The sequence below is a fragment of the Syngnathus typhle genome, linkage group LG21 (assembly GCF_033458585.1).
Source record: "Syngnathus typhle isolate RoL2023-S1 ecotype Sweden linkage group LG21, RoL_Styp_1.0, whole genome shotgun sequence".
Lineage (NCBI taxonomy): Eukaryota > Metazoa > Chordata > Actinopteri > Syngnathiformes > Syngnathidae > Syngnathus > Syngnathus typhle.
Genome location: NC_083758.1, coordinates 1,620,023 through 1,642,961, shown reverse-complemented (window position 1 = coordinate 1,642,961; position 22,939 = coordinate 1,620,023). Strand labels below are relative to the sequence as shown.

General features: G+C 47.9%; 7 non-coding genes across 7 annotated transcripts; 2 read left to right on the top strand and 5 right to left on the bottom strand.

Annotated features, from left to right (window-relative positions):
* Positions 1 to 4,158: 4,158 nt before the first annotated feature.
* On the top strand, positions 4,159 to 4,271 carry LOC133145979 (U5 spliceosomal RNA). Its single transcript, XR_009711220.1, has one exon. It is a non-coding gene; the product is annotated as a U5 spliceosomal RNA (small nuclear RNA).
* A 398-nt stretch (positions 4,272 to 4,669) lies between these two features.
* On the bottom strand, positions 4,670 to 4,884 carry LOC133145915 (small nucleolar RNA U3). The gene has a single exon (XR_009711160.1). It is a non-coding gene; the product is annotated as a small nucleolar RNA U3 (small nucleolar RNA).
* Positions 4,885 to 8,042: 3,158 nt separating this feature from the next.
* LOC133145738 (U2 spliceosomal RNA) lies at positions 8,043 to 8,234 on the bottom strand. Its single transcript, XR_009710988.1, has one exon. It is a non-coding gene; the product is annotated as a U2 spliceosomal RNA (small nuclear RNA).
* A 2,001-nt stretch (positions 8,235 to 10,235) lies between these two features.
* Positions 10,236 to 10,399, bottom strand: LOC133145931 (U1 spliceosomal RNA). The gene has a single exon (XR_009711175.1). It is a non-coding gene; the product is annotated as a U1 spliceosomal RNA (small nuclear RNA).
* A 5,712-nt stretch (positions 10,400 to 16,111) lies between these two features.
* On the bottom strand, positions 16,112 to 16,302 carry LOC133145873 (U2 spliceosomal RNA). The gene has a single exon (XR_009711122.1). It is a non-coding gene; the product is annotated as a U2 spliceosomal RNA (small nuclear RNA).
* Positions 16,303 to 21,307: 5,005 nt separating this feature from the next.
* LOC133145971 (U5 spliceosomal RNA) lies at positions 21,308 to 21,421 on the top strand. The gene has a single exon (XR_009711212.1). It is a non-coding gene; the product is annotated as a U5 spliceosomal RNA (small nuclear RNA).
* A 399-nt stretch (positions 21,422 to 21,820) lies between these two features.
* LOC133145898 (small nucleolar RNA U3) lies at positions 21,821 to 22,038 on the bottom strand. The gene has a single exon (XR_009711144.1). It is a non-coding gene; the product is annotated as a small nucleolar RNA U3 (small nucleolar RNA).
* Between the last annotated feature and the right edge of the window lie 901 nt (positions 22,039 to 22,939).

Here is a 22,939-nt window from a genome sequence, read left to right as displayed (position 1 = left end):
AGACGAGCTCAGCGGACGAGGACTGCAAGTCCTCCTTAGGGGCCGTCCTGAGGCCCAGCATGACCCAGGGAAGTCTGTCCACCCAGTTGCCATCCACCAGACTGGCGCGTAGAGCAGCCTTCATGGAGCGGTGGAACCGCTCGCACAGCCCGTTAGCCTGGGGGTGATAAGCGGTGGTGCGGTGCAGCTTGACGCCCAGGCCTCCAGCAACCACATTCCAGATCTCGGAAGTAAACTGTGCACCCCGGTCCGAGGAGAGGTCTGAAGGTGTTCCAAAGCGCGCGACCCATGTGCCAATAAACGCCCGGGCCACGTCAGCAGCCGAGGTTGAGGAGAGGGGGACGGCCTCAGGCCAACGGGTCGTCCTGTCCACCATGGTGAGGAGGTAGGTGAAACCATGGGAAGGGGGGAGCGGGCCCACAAGGTCGATGTTGACGTGGTCGAACCTCCTCTCGGGGACAGTGAACGGCTCCAACGGGGCCTTGGTATGGCGGTGCACCTTCGCACGCTGACAAGCCACACACGAGTCGACCCAGGCCCGCACGTCCCTCTTCAGCCCTTTCCAGACGAACTTCTGAGCAACCAGCCTCACGGACGCTTTTCTGCCAGGATGGGACAGGCCGTGTATCGCCTCAAAGACAGCCCGCTGCCAGCCGGCAGGGACAAGTGGTCTAGGCTGGCCGGTGGAGAGGTCGCACCACAGCCTGACTCCTGAGTCGCCAACCGCGACCACCTCCAGACGCAGCCCAGTGTCAGAGTCTTTGAGCGACTGGATCCCAGGATCTGAGGCTTGGTCAGCACTCATACTTGAGTAGTCGAGCCCCAGCTGAACCGTGTGGACGACCGCTCTAGAGAGGCAATCGGCGACCACGTTGGACTTGCCGGCGATGTGTCGGATATCTGTGGTGTACTCAGAGATAAATGACAGCTGACGCTGCTGGCGGGCGGACCACGGCTCAGCCACCTTGGACATAGAGAACGTGAGGGGCTTGTGGTCGACGAAAACCGTAAACTCACGGCCTTCCAGGATGGAGCGGAAATGGCGGATCGCCAACCAGACGCCGAGTAGCTCCCTGTCGAATGTGCTGTATTTGCGCTCCCTAGGGACCAGCTGGCGGCTGAAAAAGGCGAGCGGTTGCCAGGCGCCACCAACCCACTGCTCAAATACAGCACCAACTGCGTAGTCAGATGCGTCGGTTGTGAGGGCGACCGGGGCTCCAGGCGACGGGTGGACCAACAAGGTGGCCTGGCACAGCGCAGCCTTAGTATCCTCGAAAGCTTTGATCCTCTCGGGGGTCCAGTCGATGTCCTGGTTGGGGGTCTTACCCTTAAGGGCCCCATACAGTGGGTGCATGATGTGGGCCGCCCGGCGTATGAATCGGTGGTAGAACGTAACCATCCCAAGGAACTCCCGGAGCCCCCGGGCCGAACGTGGGCGGGGAAAAGCGGAGACTGCTTCCACCTTTGTCGGCAAGGGGGTGGCCCCATTACTGCCGATGAGATGCCCAAGAAACTGGATCGACGGCACCCCGAAGACGCACTTCGCCGGGTTAATGATCAGGCCATGCTGGTCGAGCCTTGTGAAAAGGGCCCGCAGGTGTGCCGCATGCTCCTCCTCCGAGGAGCTGGCGACGAGGACATCTCGTCCAAGTAGACGAAGATGAAAGGCATGTCCCTAAGCGCAGAGTCCATCAACCGCTGGAAGGACTGGGCCGCGTTTTTCAGGCCAAAGGGCATCCTAAGAAACTCGAAAAGCCCGAAAGGAGTCACCACCGCCGTTTTAGGGATGTCAGCAAGGTGCACCGGGACTTGGTGATAACCCCGCACCAGGTCCACTTTGGAGAACAGGTGCTTCCCTGCTAGATGTATCGAAAAGTCCTGAACATGGGGGACCGGGTAGCGGTCGGGCGTGGTGGCATCATTGAGGCGGCGGTAGTCGCCACACGGGCGCCAACCACCGTCCGGCTTAGGCACCATGTGGAGTGGGGAGGCCCACGGGCTGTCAGAGCGGCGAACAATGCCAAGGCGTTCCATGCTGGCGAACTCGGCCCGAGCAATTCTCAGTCTCTCCTGGTTGAGCCGTCGGGCCCTAGCGTAGACGGGGGGGCCTTTGGTCTCGATGTGGTGCTCGACCCCATGTTTAGCTGTGGTGGCGGCAAAAGTGGGCCGTGTAAGGCTGGGGAACTCTCCGAGGAGTTTCTGGTACATGTCGCCCTCGGAGAGCGAACTGGAGAGACCCACATAATTCCCCTCATCGCGGACACATGCGAAGGAGGAGAAGGTTAACGCGTCCACCAGGCGGCCGTTCTTAACATCCACGAGCAGTCCGTGGGCGCACAAAAAATCTGCGCCAAGCAGGGGGAAGGAGATGTCGGCAGTGACAAAGTCCCATGTGAAACGCTGACCCCCGAAACATATGTCCACAGTCCTTGTGCCATACGTCCTGATGGGGGTGTCGTTGGCGGATGTTAAGGGCGGGCCGTGCAACCCTCCAGCAGCGTCGTCCACTGTAGCCGGCAGGACGCTTCTCTGGGCGCCGGTGTCACAGAGGAATCTGCGACCAGAGAGGGAGTCCTCAACGAACAGCAGCCGGTTCTTTTTGCCTGCGGTCACGGCCACTACTGAGCGCAGGCTTTGGCGTTTCCCGTCGTGTCGAAGTTGCAAGGGGAGCGGCACCTTTTAGCCTTGGCGCCAAAACGTGCATGGAAGTAGCACAAACCTGTGCTGGTGCGGCTGTCAGTTGCAGCGCGTCCTCTGCCAGGGGAAACGCCAGCGCTCGGGGACGTGTAGCTGCGTGTTGGGGCCAGCACACCAGGGGCGAAACGCTGGGTGGCCAAGTAGAAACGGTCCGCTTCCTCCGAAAGAGCACGCGGCTCCGTAATGGTCGTATTTGCGAGGGCCGTTTGGACGTGCGGCGGCATATGTCGCAGAAACAGTTCAATGAAAAGAAAATTCGGCTCTTCCCCACCCAGCAGGTTTAACATCATCTCCATGTGTTCAGAGGGTTTGCTGTCCCCCATGCCTTGAATAGCAAGCAGGCGCCGGGCTCGTTCGGATCGCGACAGTTCAAAAATCCTGAGGAGATAAGCCTTGAGCCCTGCATATTTATCCTGGGCCGGAGGGGAAGTGATGAAACTTACGGCTCTGGCTGCGGTGGAGCTTCCGAGTGCCGAGACAACGTGGTAGTAGCATGTGGCGTCATCCGTAATTCCCCGGAGGGCGAACTGAGCCTCCGCCTGTGCGAACCACGTTGCTGCAGAAGTCTCCCAAAACTCAGGCAGCCTAAGGACGGCGGAATGCGCCATGCCGTCTCGCTCGGTATTCTGTTCAGTCCCGGAATCCTCAGCGGGACTGATGTCAGGGTCACCAGTGTGGTGTGCAAGGACTGGAGTCGGAGGCGGAGTGATAAATGACGGTGCCAACGGCAGTTGTTTTAATGACATTTATAATTAGCTTCTCTCAACCACGGGCCGACTCTTTTCCCTTCGAGATCCTAACACACACTCCTCAAACAGGAAACTCCCACACGTGTAAAACATCCCACCGGAACTTGTCAACGTGAACTTAGGTTCCGGGTGAATTATGTCAACCCACTACAAGACTACCAATTCAAGTTACGGTTTAAATATATCGACTCATACTAATGCTTCTTTTCCTGCGCATCACGTGATTCCCGTTTCTTTTTGTGGTCAGGTGCGGAAGTCAACGCTGCTGCCATCCAGCGGTGTAACGGCATATACGCTTTAACAAATAATAATCACTCGCAGGGCACACAGAGACGAAAAACCGTCCGCACTCGCACCTACGGGCAATTTGGAGCGCTCAATGGGCCTATCATGCATGTTTGGGGGAAATGGAAGGAAACCAGAGTGGAGAACGTGCACAATGCAAACAAACAGGTCAGGGAGTTGGAACCGAACGCAGCAGAGCAAGCATGGACTCACAACGACACGTTTAGAGTGTGAACGTTTCCATAGAATTGCCAAACACCAAATACTTGTTCGAACTATACATCTTAGTTGAGTGTTAAGGCCTCCTAAATTTAGCAAATATATGAAGATCTATTTTTATTAAAAGGAAATGGTTGCTAGTGTGACACCGCCTGTTACTTTGGTGAGACCAGCAATGGGGTGGCCCGTTTGGACAAGCCGAAATCGGTTCTCTTGTTTCTCTTCAGATCGTATAAATCTTTCGCCTTTTACTAAAGATTTCCGTGGGGAGGAACAACAAGAGTATATCTCAATTTTTTGATGCTCTGCGAAAGCGGAGCTTCCTGTACTTGTCAATGGAAAGTAATCAAAATTCCTGCTTTGTTGCCATTAATTCTGCCATAGCTTACAGGTAACATCCACCCATTCAAATATAAAACTATCTAATATGAGCAATAAATTAATATATTTTCTAGTAATTATACTATATGTAAGGGACAATAACAATTTAGCCATTAAAATATTTATTATTAAAGTTAATTCAGATTTGTGTCGAAGTTGTAAAGATTTAAGCTGTGTAAATGAATACAGCCATAAGTACTTCAGTACAAAAGTACTTCAGAAATACATAACAGGCTTTTGTTAGTTGAACTAATACGACGATACTGTTAATCGACTGAGTTGAATATCAGGAGTACCCCACTACATTAGCTTAATTTTTATTTAACCAATTTCAAAGAACTACTCTGATCATGTCCCTCCCCTCAATGCTCCACTAGGAAGCATAGAACGCTCATCAAAAGTGGAGAATCTATGATATAAACATCATTCTCCGCTAGCTTCACGCTCAGGAAGGAACATCAATTCTCATCATCGTAGTTGGCGAGACCGTTCACTTTAGAAACACATATCTCAAGTTAATAACTATAGAAATGATCCCTGAAAGTATAGTCTTAATTCATCAACGAGGGGCGGCGGGAAGTCAACTGCGAGTGTACCATTTTTACCCAGAGGGCAACCACGACTAGTAAAGGACTATGTTTAGATTGTAGGGGTGTAACGATACATCGATACACATCGATTAATCGATATTATGCTCTACGATTTATTGGCATCGATGCTAAAGGTAAACATCGATTTATATCGCCGTGTTTGACCTCGGACATTAGACGCGACTTTATTTTGAAATCCAGTTCATTGTTGCTTGCTTCCTCTTCCGGGAGCAGGGAGCAGTGCGCGGCGTTGTTGTGTTGTGAGCAGAGCAGGCACGTGAAAGGGGAGTCGACAACTAGTACGCGGCTCCTGGGCTGGTGCTATGGCTAGTGTCCAAAAAGACGAGGAAATTTGCTCCCCTTTAGGCTTCAAGTCATTCGTTTGGAAGCACTTTGGATTCCAAAGAAAAGATGGCTCAACGGACAAGACACGTGCAGTTTGTAAATCCTGCCATGCGGTAATCAAATATTCAGGGAGCACAAATCTCGCCGCACATTTAAAGAAAAAACACGACATCAAAGTTAAGTGTTAAAGTAAGCAATTTGTATACTACAATACTCTTGTAATTTCCTAAATAAAGAGTTTGCAGTACCTTGTGGATTTTGCGTATGAATTGTTATAAATCAGGATATTGTTCTATATTTTTTATTAAAAAAAAAAAATATCGATCGTAGAGCACTATATCGCGATATATCGTGATTGAATCGCAGCAGGCTTTAAGATATCGGCAAATATCGTATCGAAGTTCTTTATATCGATATTATATCGTATCGTGACAAAACCCGCGATTTACACCCCTATTAGATTGTATTAGAAAGAGTGCCGACGTCATTAAGGTATTTGGCAACTTAGCCATCATTGGCTGAGCGCTCGATCACGTACCCACGATCCTTTGCGTCAATGTTTAGAACAAGCAATTTTTTTAACACTTGTTGTGTTACAAGTATACTTGTTTAAATTGTCTAAATTGTAAGGCTTTAAAACTGACTGTGTATACTAGGCTTTTGTTTTAAACATGAAGGCTTTTATTTAAAAACGACCATGTAAAGTAAAGGTTTTAAAATTAACATAGAGGCTTTTAAAAATGCCTATGGTAGCCAAACAATCAACTTTACATTGCAGACACGTTTCAGAATCCACCCGCCGTGAGTACTGATAACGCTTGCAGACACCAGAGAGAATATTTTATATTGCCCATCCATCCAATTTCTGTACTGATTCTCCCCACGGGGTTAGTAGGCGTGCTGGAGCCTATAACATAGGGATGGGCGGATCGATACAAAAGTATCGATATATCGATCCAGGCTGCTCATTTTTTAGTATCGATCTCCCTAGCTAAAATATCAATACTTACAATTATTTAATTATATTTTTCCTCATTTTTTTCTGCTCCAATTTGACGACTTGCACTCATGCTAGCACTACTTTTCCTTCCGCCTGCTGCACCGGCGTGTCCTGCCCTGCTTTGCTCCCGCCCCCTTTTCTCACAAGCCAAGCCCTCCTCCTCCGCCTCCCGTTCCAATCCAAACAAACACAAACAAGCATGGCCACGGCGGCGGCCCAGTCCGAACGCAAGAGAAGTCTGGTTTGGGGATATTATCCACCCATCCATTTTCTGTACCGCTTAGTCCCCACTGGGGTCGCGGGCGTGCTGGAGCCTATCCCAGCCGTCATCGGGCAGTAGGCGGGGGACAACCTGAACCGGTTGCCAGCCAATCGCAGGGCACACAGAGACAAACAACCACTTGCGCTCGCACTCACACCTAGGGACAATTTGGAGTGTACAATTGGCCTACCAAGCATGTTTTTGGGATGTGGGAGGAAACCGGAGTGCCCGGAGAAAACCCACGCGGGCCCGGGGAGAACATGCAAACTCCACACAGGGAGGGCCGGAGGTGGAATCGAACCCGCACCCTCCTAACTGTGAGGCGGACGTGCTACCCAAGTGCGCCACCGAGCCGCTCTGGGGATATTATATTTTACTTAATAACAACGAGGCAAAATGTGAAATATGTCACAAAACAATTAAATATTGTGGCAACACCACAAACTTGACAAAACATTTAAGCAAAATTCACCCCACGGTTCATGAAGAGCTGCAGTTGAAACGTGCCGCAGACACTAAGGCAGCGACGGAAAACCCTGCAGCCACACCGAGGCTAAGGTATCAAAGTACCTTAGAAGCAGCGTTTCAGAAAGGCAAGACATATCCAGGTATCAGGTGCTAACCAAAAATTGTAAGCATTTGTGGTTGATGTGCTATTTGAAGCAATAATTACTACGCTTTAGTCAGTCATTTATAAATAAAGTTTTCCCCTTTTCAATTTGTGGTCGAACGCCATACGTTTTATTTGTAACTCCACTTCCTATAAACAACACTAAAGTATTACAATATTAAATGTAAGTATCCAGTGGCTTTACAAATTGATAGTTTTGCTGCTCATGACGATTAAGCCCTGCATCTCTGTTGGTACCATGTCCCTTTTTAGATTATACTAAAAGACAAAACTTTTTCCCAACAACAGAGAGAGAGAGAGAGAGAGAGAGAGAGAGAGAGAGAGAGAGAGAGAGAGAGAGAGAGAGAGAGAGAGAGAGAGAGAGAGAGAGAGAGAGAAAAGTAAAGAATAGCTCCTTTTTATTAAAGTTATACTATTAATATGCATATTCCACTAATGCACTAATGTCTAAAAAGGTTAATAATTCACGTGACGTAATACTTTTTTCTACAAAATTCAATAGATGACTCTCCAAGAGCAAGAATGACACTGCATTTAAATCGTTTTTTGGGCGGGAAATTACACTTCCGGTATCGATATCGGATCGAATATCGGGTATTTTGGGTAGGAAATACTTGGTATCGGATCGATTCCAAAATCATTGGTATCGCCCATCCCCACTGGACATCATAAACTGGTGGCCAGCCAATCGTAGGGCCGATATGTTTTCTATTTTGTTGTAAAGGATAGAATTCTTCTGCTATTCACATTTAGATAAAGGTCATGAACTTGATTGAATCAAACACTTTCAAGACGTTATTGACTTTCTGCTTTATCCTGTGCGAATGAAGCAAACCGATTCTAATGGCTTCCTGACTTAACTATCCTTTATTTGACCAGCAGAGGGGGGTGCACCGTTCCTGGAAGTACTGCAATACCAGGTCGATGCGTGGAGTGGACGGAGCAAGCCCCTAATTCCATCTCCCAGTTCCAAAAATCAATTTAATATATGGTCCCCAGATAGGGGACGTATCAGATATTAAACTGATAAGAACAGATACTACACTTGATCTTAGCCAAAAGGCCGAGAAGCGATAACCTAAAGTTGGTCTGAGAAAACTACTTAAATAAAGAGACTACCAATTCAAGTTACGGTTTAAATATATTGAGTCATACTAATGCCACGTACCGACCACCGTAACAAACCTCAACTATTAAGAGTTTGGAATGATAATGCGTCACCGGGCTGTTTTCAACCTGTGCATCGGTTGCAGATTTTCGTGTGTTCGTGGAGGTTTAGTGTCACGTGGTTCACGTTGACCCAAAAGAATAACGATGAACTGAGCTCCTGATGGGAATAGCTTTTAATGACCAACAAAACGAATTGGTCATTCGCCAAAAACAATCGGATCTTTGGATACATTTCGGGACCGAAGGCAAGATAGCTGTTTGACGAACATTTTGACGGGAAAAAAAACACGCAGCAAAAAAATACGCGGCCCACTTCGCCAAACTACTTCCTGTTTCCTGCTGTGGCAATTTACATTAACCCTCGAACGCCACCATCGCAGTGGAGGTGAATCGCATTCCAATCCACGCCAGCATTTCTTAACACTCATTTGAGGAAATTACGATCGTCTTTTGTTTCCCGATTTGTGTTGAATAAAAATCTGAAATTACACATTTGAAAATAACACACGGAAATCGGATCATTTCCATTTCTCTCATACCAAAAGTACACGGACCAAGACATACAACTGTTTATACGTTCAAAACTCACACTCAAAATAGTTGCCCAATCGATAGGTGACGCTGTTTGAAATATCAGGTATCCATAATCCTGTGCGCCAACAATGTTTCAAGGAAAAAACACATTGATGAACACAAAATACTCGTTTAAACTGTCTATTTAGGTTGAGTCCTTCTAAATGTAGTAAATCTATGAACGTCTATTGTTTGTATTAGAAGGAATGGTTGCTGCAATTTCACCGATCGCCTTTTACTAAAGATTTCCGTGGGGAGGAACAATGAGAGTTCATCTCAATTTTTTGATGCTCTGCGAAAGCGGAGCCACCTATACTTGTCAATGGGAAATAGTTAATAGTCCTGCCTTGTAGTTATTAATTCTGCTAAAGTTTACAGACCAAATTGGTTAAGCTTTAGGGACAGCTTTTGGTGACATCCACCCATTCAAATATAAAACTATTGATTATGCATTGAGCAATAAATTAATATATTTTCCACAAATTATACTATATGTAAGGAACAATAATAGGAGCCATTTAGCTATTAAAGTATTAATATAAAAATACCCTCGTAAATACCCATAAACTGATGCTTTGCTTCTCTTTCTACTGCCTCCACGCCTTTGTTCACCTCCTTTTTCTTAGAGTTGCCATCTAGTGGTGGTGGCAGCATAAGAAATGAAGTAAAAACATACCCATCATGCATTGCCTCTTTTCACCTGAGAACCATATGAATTTGTATTTATAGAAAATCTCCAACAGTACCGCAGAAAGATATATATTTCTTTTTCTGAGCAAGTTTAGAAAATGACATTCTCTTAAAAATTTGAGAACAAGGATTGTACTAAAGATTTCTGGCACAATTTCTGATTTAAAGAAAGACATTTTGATCATATTTTTTCGTATATCCTTGCTGCCAGCCGCCATGAACTTGAATCAATGACGTCATTGACCCTCTGCTTTATCCTGTGAGAATGAAGCTAACGGACTGTGATGTAAACTACTCTTGATTTGACCAGTAGAGTAGGGGGTGCAAAAATCAGTTGTATGTCTGGGTCCACGTACCTTTTGGCCATTAGTTTTTCTTTATAGTGTAGGTAAATGGAGAACGGGAAATGATCCGTGGGGCTATTCCAGAAAGCAGGTTATATGAAAGTTATATCATATACGTTCGTATCAATAACGGGTCGGGAACGTAGTAATTACATTTTATTTTGCACTTACTAATTTGTTGAATGAAGTTCGGCAAGTAGGTGCACAGTTGCAGAGCACAGCTTGATGCACCATCGCTCAGTATGTGGCGACCATGAAATTTGGCTTCGTGTGAGGGATTTTGTATTGTACAGGAGAATCAGGGGAGAGCGCGAACGCAGTCCCCCACTACCAGAAATTGTGCAGTCGAGATTCCCACATTTGGGGAATTCGCAGGGGTCAGCACAACCGGAGTGCAATGGCTGAGCCTCACCCTGGGTGAACCACCTTCTTGATCATGGTATCTCCCCTGCCAGGTAAGTATGAGTTGTATTAGTCGCCGGGGCCGACGTTTTCACCGCGCACACCATCTACAGTCAGAGGCTAATTTGGTACAAAAGTGTGAGCACACGTATTCAGTGGATGAGACAGCATTCGTAGAACTGTTAACATAGTACACCTTTAGTCATTCAAAACCAAAACATTTTAAATTAAGTAAAAAATAGATTCAGAAACATGACCATCATGCCTTGCTTCTTTTTCTACTGCCTCCACGTCTTTGTTCACCTCCTTTTTCCTAGAGTCGCCGTCTAGTGGTGATGCCAGCAACTATAATAAACCGATAAATGAAGTCAAAACATGCCCATCATGCAGTGCCTCTTTTCTCCTGAGAACCCTAAAACGGTATGAATTTGTATTTATTGAAAATCTCCAACATTACCGCAGAAAAATATATATACTTCTTTTTCTGAACGAGTTTTGAAAATGACATTTTCTTAACATTTGGAGAACAAGAATTGTACTAAAAGATCCTGGAACAATGATAGGAAAATCTCAAGCAAAAAAAGACATTTTGACCATATTTTAGAACAGTTACGTAAATTCTTGCTGCCGCCTAAGATGAACCGTCATGAACTGTCATATACTGATATTGTACTGTGGGCCTACGTGATGACGTAGTGAAGGAGTGACGTTCAGGGAAATGAATATGCAGACAGAGCGGCAAGTTGATGGCCCTCTGTTTCATGAATAAAAGTGATTAAAGACATCGGTTCGGGTCCTGATTAAATTCAGAGTGCATTACCTAATAAAGATATAAGGTGAGCACACAACAATGGCGACGAGGATGACGTCCACCTTCTAAGGAAGAGGAGATAACGACGACGATTTTCGTGAGCAAGTTTAAGTTTGAGCTAACATGGCTAAGTCGGAGCTACAACCGTTTGCTTGCTGCACTGATCCAGCTACTCTCGGGCCAAGATGGACACGATGGCTAACATCTTTCGAGTTGTATGCTGACGGTAAAGGACTGATAATGAACGAGGATACGACCAATGCTACTAAACAAAGAAGACGCGCTCTACTTTTGCATTTGGCGGGACAGGACGTGCAGGATGTTTTCTTCACTTTACCAAACACGGGTGAGGTGACCGACTGCGCGGCAGCAGTAAGGACACTTGACTCCTACTTTGTTCCCCAAGTGAATGCAGCGTACGCGCGCCAATCCTTCCACAAGTTGTTCCAAAATCAGGGAGAAACGGTGCAACAGTTTGGTACACGTTTACGTCAGGCTGCGAAGGACTGTGACTTTCAAGGAGACAAGGACAATCAAATTAGAGACGCTATCCTGAGCAGATGCTGTTCTGGATACGTGAAGAGAAAGCTTCTCGAGGATGGACCTGGTTTGACTTTGGCTCGCACGTTGGAGTTGGCATCGCAATGTGAGCGAGTGGAAGAGCAACTAGCAGCAATGAATGGGAGCAGTATCAAGAAAGAGGGGGAAACGATCAGTCGTATCACAACGAAAAAAGGAAAGTTCACAAGGCCAAAAGGTAAATTGAAGAATTGTGATGACAATAAAGCAGAGAAGCAGTGCTACAGGTGTGGCTACACTGACCACATGGGTAAGGATCCCAAATGCCCAGCACGTGGACAAACATGTCATAAATGCAATGGTAAGGACCATTTCTCAAAAATGTGTCGTACCAAAGGACAAAAGAAGCAAAGCGTTAATGCTGTAGAGACTGTGCACAATGACTATGCATTTATGGTGAAAGACTGTGAAATGCCTAAAAGACTAATATTTTGTGTAGGGGGAGTTGAGTTAAAAATGTTAGTAGATTCTGGGGCAACGAGTAATGTCATGGGAGAAAATGTTTGGGAGAAGCTAAAAGCTGAAAACATAAAATGTGAATCATATGTGCCCAAAGAGCAGAGAAATATGTATGCATATTCCTCAACCCAGACACTATCTGTCAAAGGTGCTTTCAAATGTGTAATCGAGATAGGTGACAGGACTGAAGAAGCTGAATTCATTGTGATTAGAGGTAATGGTGAACCACTCCTTGGTAAAATGACAGCTATTAAGCTTGGAGTACTAAAAATAGGGGAAAACGTTGCAGCAATCACAGATGTTAAAAGTATTCTGCAACAACAGTATTCAAATGTGTTCAAAGGAGTAGGTAAATTAAACACCAAACAAATCTCACTGTACATAGACCCAAACGTGAAACCAGTCGCTCAACCACTGAGACGGATACCCTATCATTTGAGGGATGCAGTCGAGAAGAAAATCAAGGAACTGATGGACATGGACATTGTGGAGAAGGTTGAAGGTCCTACTCCCTGGGTAAATCCGGTAGTGATTCTCCCAAAGAAACATGACAAAGACCTTAGGATGTGTTTAGACATGAGAAAAGCTAATGAGGCTATTGTGAGGGAGAGATACCCCCATCCCTACAGTGGATGAAATACTGCAAGGTCTGAATGGTTCTGCAATATTCAGTAAGCTTGATCTCAAATGGGGCTACCATCAGTTAGAGCTAACCCCAGAGTCCAGAGAAATAACAACGTTTGCTGTGCATAATGGTGTTTACAGGTACAAAAGACTGATATTTGGAGTCTCGTCCGCTAGTGAGCAATACCAGCACGAGATAGCCAATGCACTAGCAGGCATCGAGGGTGTGGAGAACATCTCAGATGACGTGATCATCCACGCTCCAGACCAGGTGACACATGACAAGCGCCTGCACGCAGTCATGAAAAGACTTTCAGAATGCGGATTAACACTGAATGTGGAAAAATGCCAATTTAACATGGACAGACTTGTTTTCATGGGCATATTGTTGACCCAGAAAGGCATTGGACCAACTGAGGAGAGAGTGAGAGCTGTTAAGGATGCCAGAGAACCAAAAACGGCAGCTGAAGTGAGAAGTTTCCTAGGACTGGTAGGATTCAGCAGTAGATTTATACCCCAGTTTGCAACGCTCTCTGAACCACTGAGGAGATTGACCAGGAAAGAGACTACATTTGTGTTTGGACCAGAACAAAAACGAGCATTTCAGACTTTAAAGACTGAACTAGCCGGGGCAGGTACTTTAGCTTATTTTGACAAAGAGGCTCCTACCAGAATAATCGCAGATGCAAGTCCTGTAGGGTTAGGCGCAGTGCTTGTACAAAAACAAGATTCTGAGGAGGTACCAGTGTGCTACGTTAGTCGTAGTCTGACAGATTGTGAACGCAGATACTCACAAACAGAAAGGGAGGCCCTAGCATTAGTTTGGGCATGCGAAAGGCTACATCCATATGTGTACGGACGTAGGTTTGACTTAATCACAGACCACAAGCCATTAAAAGTCGTATACAGTAAAAGATCCAAACCATGTGCTCGTATAGAGCGATGGGTCCTCAGACTTCAACCTTATGACTTTCGGGTGGTGCACATCGCAGGAAAACAAAATATTGCTGATTCTTTATCTAGGTTGTTGTCAGACACAGGGACAAAAGGAATACATGAACATGAATCTGAAGAGTATGTGAGATTCATTGCAGTTAATGCAACACCAAAGGCGCTTACCACACGAGAGGTAGAAGAAGCCTCTGCTGTAGATCCAGAGCTGACGGAGGTGCGAAATGCAATTGAAATTGGACACTTCGAAAAATGTAAACAATATGCACCCATTGTAAATGAACTCTGTGTGATTGGATTCATTGTGTTACGTGGAAGCCGCATAGTTTTACCAGAAAAACTCAGAGCAAAAGCACTTGCATTAGCTCATGAAGGACACTTAGGAATTGTAGGGACAAAACAACATCTCAGAACAAAAGTGTGGTGGCCTGGCATGGATAAGGCAGCGGAAAAATACTGTAAAGCTTGTCATGGATGTCAAATAGTGGCCAGACCAGATCCACCTGAGCCTTTGAGGAACACAATCTTACCAGATCGACCATGGCAAGACGTGGCTGTAGATCTGTTAGGACCACTACCAAACAATCAGTCTATATTTGTTTTAGTAGATTATTACAGTCGCTACTATGAGTATGAAATAATGACGTCTACAACCACGGACAGAGTTATTGACTGAATTGAGGACATTTTCAGTAGGCATGGACTACCAGTGACGATCAAATCGGACAATGGACCACAGTTCAAATCTGACTTGTTCAGGGAATACTGTGAAACAAATGGAATCAAACATGTGAGAACACCACCAAAATGGGCACAAGCCAATGGAGAAGTGGAACGTCAAAATGCATCACTGATGAAGAGAATCAGGATTGCACAGGCAGAAGGGCTGGACTGGAAACGTGAACTGAGGAAATATGTAACTATTTACAGGAGCATTGAACACCCCACGACAGGGAAAAGTCCAGCTGAACTTCTTTTCAACAGGAAAATGAGAGGAAAGTTGCCTGACCTCTCTGAGTCCAAAACAACGGCTCTAGATGTTCGTGACAGGGATGCTGAACAAAAAGGGAAAGCAAAGCTTTATGCTGATGAACGACGAGGAGCCCAGTACTCAAATGTGGACATTGGAGACACAGTACTGGTACAACAGGACAAACAGGACAAATTCACAACACCATTCAAACCAACCCCACATAGAGTCGTGAGTAAAACTGGAAGTCAAGTGGTAATTGAATCCCCAACTGGAGCTCGCTACCACCGGAATACCACTCACGTGAAGAAATACCAATCATATGAGAATACTGAAGGACATGACACACCGAAGACTTTTACTGAAGGGGAGGAAAATGTACTGAGCAGAAATGTGGACAGTTGCAACCAGACACCACAAGAGGAAGCTCAGGAACCTGAAATGAGGCCCCAGAGAGTCAAAAAGATACCAGCAAAGTTCAAAGACTTTGTGACAAAGTAAAAGTAAAGGGTTGTGTCTGAATATATTGTTCACTGTTTAAGAGAAAAAAATGTTTATGGGTTACATAAGAAAAGTTAGACAATACAATGTTCGGTTAGCAAAAGATGATGATGTAAATTACATGGTCAATATTAGTATGTGATGGTACAGTTTATTTCTAAGGAAAGGGGGGATGTCATGTACTGATATTGTACTGTGGGCCTACGTGATGACGTAGTGAAGGAGTGACGTTCAGGGAAATGAATATGCAGACAGAGCGGCAAGTTGATGGCCCTCTGTTTCATGAATAAAAGTGATTAAAGACATCGGTTCGGGTCCTGATTAAATTCAGAGTGCATTACCTAATAAAGATATAAGGTGAGTGTCAGGGTTTTCCAAAACTATCTTGATCATATGATTATGTTGGAATGTATGTAACCAGTAATGAATAACCTTGGTAGATTAGTTTTATGCTTATGTTGGTGTGTAACCAGTAATAAATAACCTAGCTTGTTCCATCCTACACAATGTCGTAAAACATCCCCTGCCCTGCTAATCTAGAGGTCAAGGGCCTTTTTTACTTGTCTATTCAGTCTATGGTCACCCCCACCCTTTTTCTCTTAATAAAGATGGTCTTGTGGGAAGCGAGAGTCAGACGTCATTCGATCATTGCTGTACGCACAGTGACGAATGGACTCTCCGCCTGCAGGTGCCCAAAACGACTAACTTGTCTCCGAGTGGTTCTTGCAAAATAAGTTAGAGTGAGCACCACTCTAACAGTGAGCACACAACATGAACTTGAATCAAATCCGATCAAGACGTCGTTGACTTTCTGCTTCATCCTGTGAGAATGAAGCTAACGGATTGTGATGTAAACTACTTTTTATTTGCCCAGTAGAGGGGGGCGCACCGCTCCTGGAGGTACTGCAATACCAGGTCGATGCATAGAGTGGACGGAGCAAGCCCCTATACCATCTCCCTGTTGCGAAAATCCAATATATACATGGTCCCCGGATAGGGAACGTATCAGATATTAATCTGATAAGAACAGATACTACACCTGGTCTTAGCCAAAAGGCCGAGAAGCGATGTACTGAAACTGGTCTGAGGAAACCACTTAAATAAAGAGACTGTGGTGTGCAAGGACTGGAGTCGGAGGCGGAGTGATAAATGACGGTGCCAACGGCAGTTGTTTTAATGACATTTATAATTAGCTTCTCTCAACCACGGGCCGACTCTTTTCCCTTCGAGATCCTAACACACACTCCTCAAACAGGAAACTCCCACACGTGTAAAACATCCCACCGGAACTCGGCAACGTGAATTTAGGTTCCGGGTGAATTATGTCAACCCACTACACAAGCCCCCCCAGAATTCACCCATAGTCAAAATCCCCGCGCCGGAAAGGAACGACAGCCCGACCACAGCGGGTGTAGGTGGCAGGGGCTGGCAGGGGGTCAAGGGTAGGGGGCGCCGCCGGAAAGACCGCTGGGCTGGACGGTCGCGTTGTCGGTCGGGCAGGCGGGAGCTCGGTCAGGTCGGAGGGGCGAGGCGCTGGGGGGCGTCCGCGGCGTGGGGCCTGCGCCAATTCCAACGTCCGGGAAACATCCACGTGGGCAGGCTTAATCCTATCAACCGAGATAGTCTCAGGCCTACCGCCGATGTCCACGACCATGCTCTTACTCCCGTGCTGCAAGACCTTAAAAGGCCCGTCGTAAGGCGGACGCAACAGCCCGCGGTGGGCGTCGTGGCGGATGAACACAAAACCCGCCGAGCGTAGGTTGGTGGGCACCCGGGAAACAGGGGTGCAGTGCCGTGACGTGGGGACAGGTGCGAACGTCCCGGCAACTTCCAGCAGGGAGGACCGCTGCCCTGCCGCCGACCAAGGCGTTGTGGCGTCTGGAATGAAGTCCCCTGGAACTCGTAGTACCTGGCCGTAGACGAGCTCAGCGGACGAGGACTGCAAGTCCTCCTTAGGGGCCGTCCTGAGGCCCAGCATGACCCAGGGAAGTCTGTCCACCCAGTTGCCATCCACCAGACTGGCGCGTAGAGCAGCCTTCATGGAGCGGTGGAACCGCTCGCACAGCCCGTTAGCCTGGGGGTGATAAGCGGTGGTGCGGTGCAGCTTGACGCCCAGGCCTCCAGCAACCACATTCCAGATCTCGGAAGTAAACTGTGCACCCCGGTCCGAGGAGAGGTCTGAAGGTGTTCCAAAGCGCGCGACCCATGTGCCAATAAACGCCCGGGCCACGTCAGCAGCCGAGGTTGAGGAGAGGGGGACGGCCTCAGGCCAACGGGTCGTCCTGTCCACCATGGTGAGGAGGTAGGTGAAACCATGGGAAGGGGGGAGCGGGCCCACAAGGTCGATGTTGACGTGGTCGAACCTCCTCTCGGGGACAGTGAACGGCTCCAACGGGGCCTTGGTATGGCGGTGCACCTTCGCACGCTGACAAGCCACACACGAGTCGACCCAGGCCCGCACGTCCCTCTTCAGCCCTTTCCAGACGAACTTCTGAGCCACCAGCCTCACGGACGCTTTTCTGCCAGGATGGGACAGGCCGTGTATCGCCTCAAAGACAGCCCGCTGCCAGCCGGCAGGGACAAGTGGTCTAGGCTGGCCGGTGGAGAGGTCGCACCACAGCCTGACTCCTGAGTCGCCAACCGCGACCACCTCCAGACGCAGCCCAGTGTCAGAGTCTTTGAGCGACTGGATCCCAGGATCTGAGGCTTGGTCAGCACTCATACTTGAGTAGTCGAGCCCCAGCTGAACCGTGTGGACGACCGCTCTAGAGAGGCAATCGGCGACCACGTTGGACTTGCCGGCGATGTGTCGGATATCTGTGGTGTACTCAGAGATAAATGACAGCTGACGCTGCTGGCGGGCGGACCACGGCTCAGCCACCTTGGACATAGAGAACGTGAGGGGCTTGTGGTCGACGAAAACCGTAAACTCACGGCCTTCCAGGATGGAGCGGAAATGGCGGATCGCCAACCAGACGCCGAGTAGCTCCCTGTCGAATGTGCTGTATTTGCGCTCCCTAGGGACCAGCTGGCGGCTGAAAAAGGCGAGCGGTTGCCAGGCGCCACCAACCCACTGCTCAAATATAGCACCAACTGCGTAGTCAGATGCGTCGGTTGTGAGGGCGACCGGGGCTCCAGGCGACGGGTGGACCAACAAGGTGGCCTGGCACAGCGCAGCCTTAGTATCCTCGAAAGCTTTGATCCTCTCGGGGGTCCAGTCGATGTCCTGGTTGGGGGTCTTACCCTTAAGGGCCCCATACAGTGGGTGCATGATGTGGGCCGCCCGGCGTATGAATCGGTGGTAGAACGTAACCATCCCAAGGAACTCCCGTAGCCCCCGGGCCGAACGTGGGCGGGGAAAAGCGGAGACTGCTTCCACCTTTGTCGGCAAGGGGGTGGCCCCATTACTGCCGATGAGATGCCCAAGAAACTGGATCGACGGCACCCCGAAGACGCACTTCGCCGGGTTAATGATCAGGCCATGCTGGTCGAGCCTTGTGAAAAGGGCCCGCAGGTGTGCCGCATGCTCCTCCTCCGAGGAGCTGGCGACGAGGACATCGTCCAAGTAGACGAAGATGAAAGGCATGTCCCTAAGCGCAGAGTCCATCAACCGCTGGAAGGACTGGGCCGCGTTTTTCAGGCCGAAGGGCATCCTAAGAAACTCGAAAAGCCCGAAAGGAGTCACCACCACCGTTTTAGGGATGTCAGCAAGGTGCACCGGGACTTGGTGATAACCCCGCACCAGGTCCACTTTGGAGAACAGGTGCTTCCCTGCTAGATGTATCGAAAAGTCCTGAACATGGGGGACCGGGTAGCGGTCGGGCGTGGTGGCATCATTGAGGCGGCGGTAGTCGCCACACGGGCGCCAACCACCGTCCGGCTTAGGCACCATGTGGAGTGGGGAGGCCCACGGGCTGTCAGAGCGGCGAACAATGCCAAGGCGTTCCATGCTGGCGAACTCGGCCCGAGCAATTGTCAGTCTCTCCGGGTTGAGCCGTCGGGCCCTAGCGTAGATGGGGGGGCCTTTGGTCTCGATGTGGTGCTCGACCCCATGTTTAGCTGTGGTGGCGGCAAAAGTGGGCCGTGTAAGGCTGGGGAACTCTCCGAGGAGTTTCTGGTACATGTCGCCCTCGGAGAGCGAACTGGAGAGACCCACATAATTCCCCTCATCGCGGACACATGCGAAGGAGGAGAAGGTTAACGCGTCCACCAGGCGGCCGTTCTTAACATCCACGAGCAGTCCGTGGGCGCACAAAAAATCTGCGCCAAGCAGGGGGAAGGAGATGTCGGCAGTGACAAAGTCCCATGTGAAACGCTGACCCCCGAAACATATGTCCACAGTCCTTGTGCCATACGTCCTGATGGGGGTGTCGTTGGCGGATGTTAAGGGCGGGCCGTGCAACCCTCCAGCAGCGTCGTCCACTGTAGCCGGCAGGACGCTTCTCTGGGCGCCGGTGTCACAGAGGAATCTGCGACCAGAGAGGGAGTCCTCAACGAACAGCAGCCGGTTCTTTTTGCCTGCGGTCACGGCCACTACTGAGCGCAGGCTTTGGCGTTTCCCGTCGTGTCGAAGTTGCAAGGGGAGCGGCACCTTTTAGCCTTGGCGCCAAAACGTGCATGGAAGTAGCACAAACCTGTGCTGGTGCGGCTGTCAGTTGCAGCGCGTCCTCTGCCAGGGGAAACGCCAGCGCTCGGGGACGTGTAGCTGCGTGTTGGGGCCAGCACACCAGGGGCGAAACGCTGGGTGGCCAAGTAGAAACGGTCCGCTTCCTCCGAAAGAGCACGCGGCTCCGTAATGGTCGTATTTGCGAGGGCCGTTTGGACGTGCGGCGGCATATGTCGCAGAAACAGTTCAATGAAAAGAAAATTCGGCTCTTCCCCACCCAGCAGGTTTAACATCATCTCCATGTGTTCAGAGGGTTTGCTGTCCCCCATGCCTTGAATAGCAAGCAGGCGCCGGGCTCGTTCGGATCGCGACAGTTCAAAAATCCTGAGGAGATAAGCCTTGAGCCCTGCATATTTATCCTGGGCCGGAGGGGAAGTGATGAAACTTACGGCTCTGGCTGCGGTGGAGCTTCCGAGTGCCGAGACAACGTGGTAGTAGCATGTGGCGTCATCCGTAATTCCCCGGAGGGCGAACTGAGCCTCCGCCTGTGCGAACCACGTTGCTGCAGAAGTCTCCCAAAACTCAGGCAGCCTAAGGACGGCGGAATGCGCCATGCCGTCTCGCTCGGTATTCTGTTCAGTCCCGGAATCCTCAGCGGGACTGATGTCAGGGTCACCAGTGTGGTGTGCAAGGACTGGAGTCGGAGGCGGAGTGATAAATGACGGTGCCAACGGCAGTTGTTTTAATGACATTTATAATTAGCTTCTCTCAACCACGGGCCGACTCTTTTCCCTTCGAGATCCTAACACACACTCCTCAAACAGGAAACTCCCACACGTGTAAAACATCCCACCGGAACTCGGCAACGTGAACTTAGGTTCCGGGTGAATTATGTCAACCCACTACAAGACTACCAATTCAAGTTACGGTTTAAATATATCGACTCATACTAATGCTTCTTTTCCTGCGCATCACGTGATTCCCGTTTCTTTTTGTGGTCAGGTGCGGAAGTCAACGCTGCTGCCATCTAGCGGTGTAACGGCATATACGCTTTAACAAATAATAATCACTCGCAGGGCACACAGAGACGAAAAACCGTCCGCACTCGCACCTACGGGCAATTTGGAGCGCTCAATGGGCCTATCATGCATGTTTGGGGGAAATGGAAGGAAACCAGAGTGGAGAACGTGCACAATGCAAACAAACAGGTCAGGGAGTTGGAACCGAACGCAGCAGAGCAAGCATGGACTCACAACGACACGTTTAGAGTGTAAACGTTTCCATAGAATTGCCAAACACCAAATACTTGTTCGAACTATACATCTTAGTTGAGTGTTAAGGCCTCCTAAATTTAGCAAATATATGAAGATCTATTTTTATTAAAAGGAAATGGTTGCTAGTGTGACACCGCCTGTTACTTTGGTGAGACCAGCAATGGGGTGGCCCGTTTGGACAAGCCGAAATCAGTTCACTCTTGTTTCTCTTCAGATCGCATAAATCTTTCGCCTTTTACTAAAGATTTCCGTGGGGAGGAACAACAAGAGTATATCTCAATTTTTTGATGCTCTGCGAAAGCGGAGCTTCCTGTACTTGTCAATGGAAAGTAATCAAAATTCCTGCTTTGTTGCCATTAATTCTGCCATAGCTTACAGGTAACATCCACCCATTCAAATATAAAACTATCTAATATGAGCAATAAATTAATATATTTTCTACTAATTATACTATATGTAAGGAACAATAAACAATTAAACCATTAAAATATTTATTATTAAAGTTAATTCAGATTTGTGTCGAAGTTGTAAAGATTTAAGCCGTGTAAATGAATACAGCCATAAGTACTTCAGTACAAAAGTACTTCAGAAATACATAACAGGCTTTTGTTAGTTGAACTAATACGACGATACTGTTAATCGACTGAGTTGAATATCAGGAGTACGCCACTACATTAGCTTAATTTTTATTTAACCAATTTCAAAGAACTACTCTGATCATGTCCCTCCCCTCAATGCTCCACTAGGAAGCATAGAACGCTCATCAAAAGTGGAGAATCTATGATATAAACATCATTATTCTCCGCTAGCTTCACGCTCAGGAAGGAACATCAATTCTCATCATCGTAGTTGGCGAGACCGTTCATTTTAGAAACACATATCTCAAGTTAATAACTATAGAAATGATCCCTGAAAGTATAGTCTTAATTCATCAACGAGGGGCGGCGGGAAGTCATCTGCGAGTGTACCATTTTTACCCAGAGGGCAACCACGACTAGTAAAGGACTATGTTTAGATTGTAGGGGTGTAACGATACATCGATACACATCGATTAATCGATATTATGCTCTACGATTTATTGGCATCGATGCTAAAGGTAAACATCGATTTATATCGCCGTGTTTGACCTCGGACATTAGACGCGACTTTATTTTGAAATCCAGTTCATTGTTGCTTGCTTCCTCTTCCGGGAGCAGGGAGCAGTGCGCGGCGTTGTTGTGTTGTGAGCAGAGCAGGCACGTGAAAGGGGAGTCGACAACTAGTACGCGGCTCCTGGGCTGGTGCTATGGCTAGTGTCCAAAAAGACGAGGAAATTTGCTCCCCTTTAGGCTTCAAGTCATTCGTTTGGAAGCACTTTGGATTCCAAAGAAAAGATGGCTCAACGGACAAGACACGTGCAGTTTGTAAATCCTGCCATGCGGTGATCAAATATTCAGGGAGCACAAATCTCGCCGCACATTTAAAGAAAAAACACGACATCAAAGTTAAGTGTTAAAGTAAGCAATTTGTATACTACAATACTCTTGTAATTTCCTAAATAAAGAGTTTGCAGTACCTTGTGGATTTTGCGTATGAATTGTTATAAATCAGGATATTGTTCTATATTTTTTATTAAAAAAAAAAATATCGATCGTAGAGCACTATATCGCGATATATCGTGATTGAATCGCAGCAGGCTTTAAGATATCGGCAAATATCGTATCGAAGTTCTTTATATCGATATTATATCGTATCGTGACAAAACCCGCGATTTACACCCCTATTAGATTGTATTAGAAAGAGTGCCGACGTCATTAGGGTATTTGGCAACACAGCCATCATTGGCT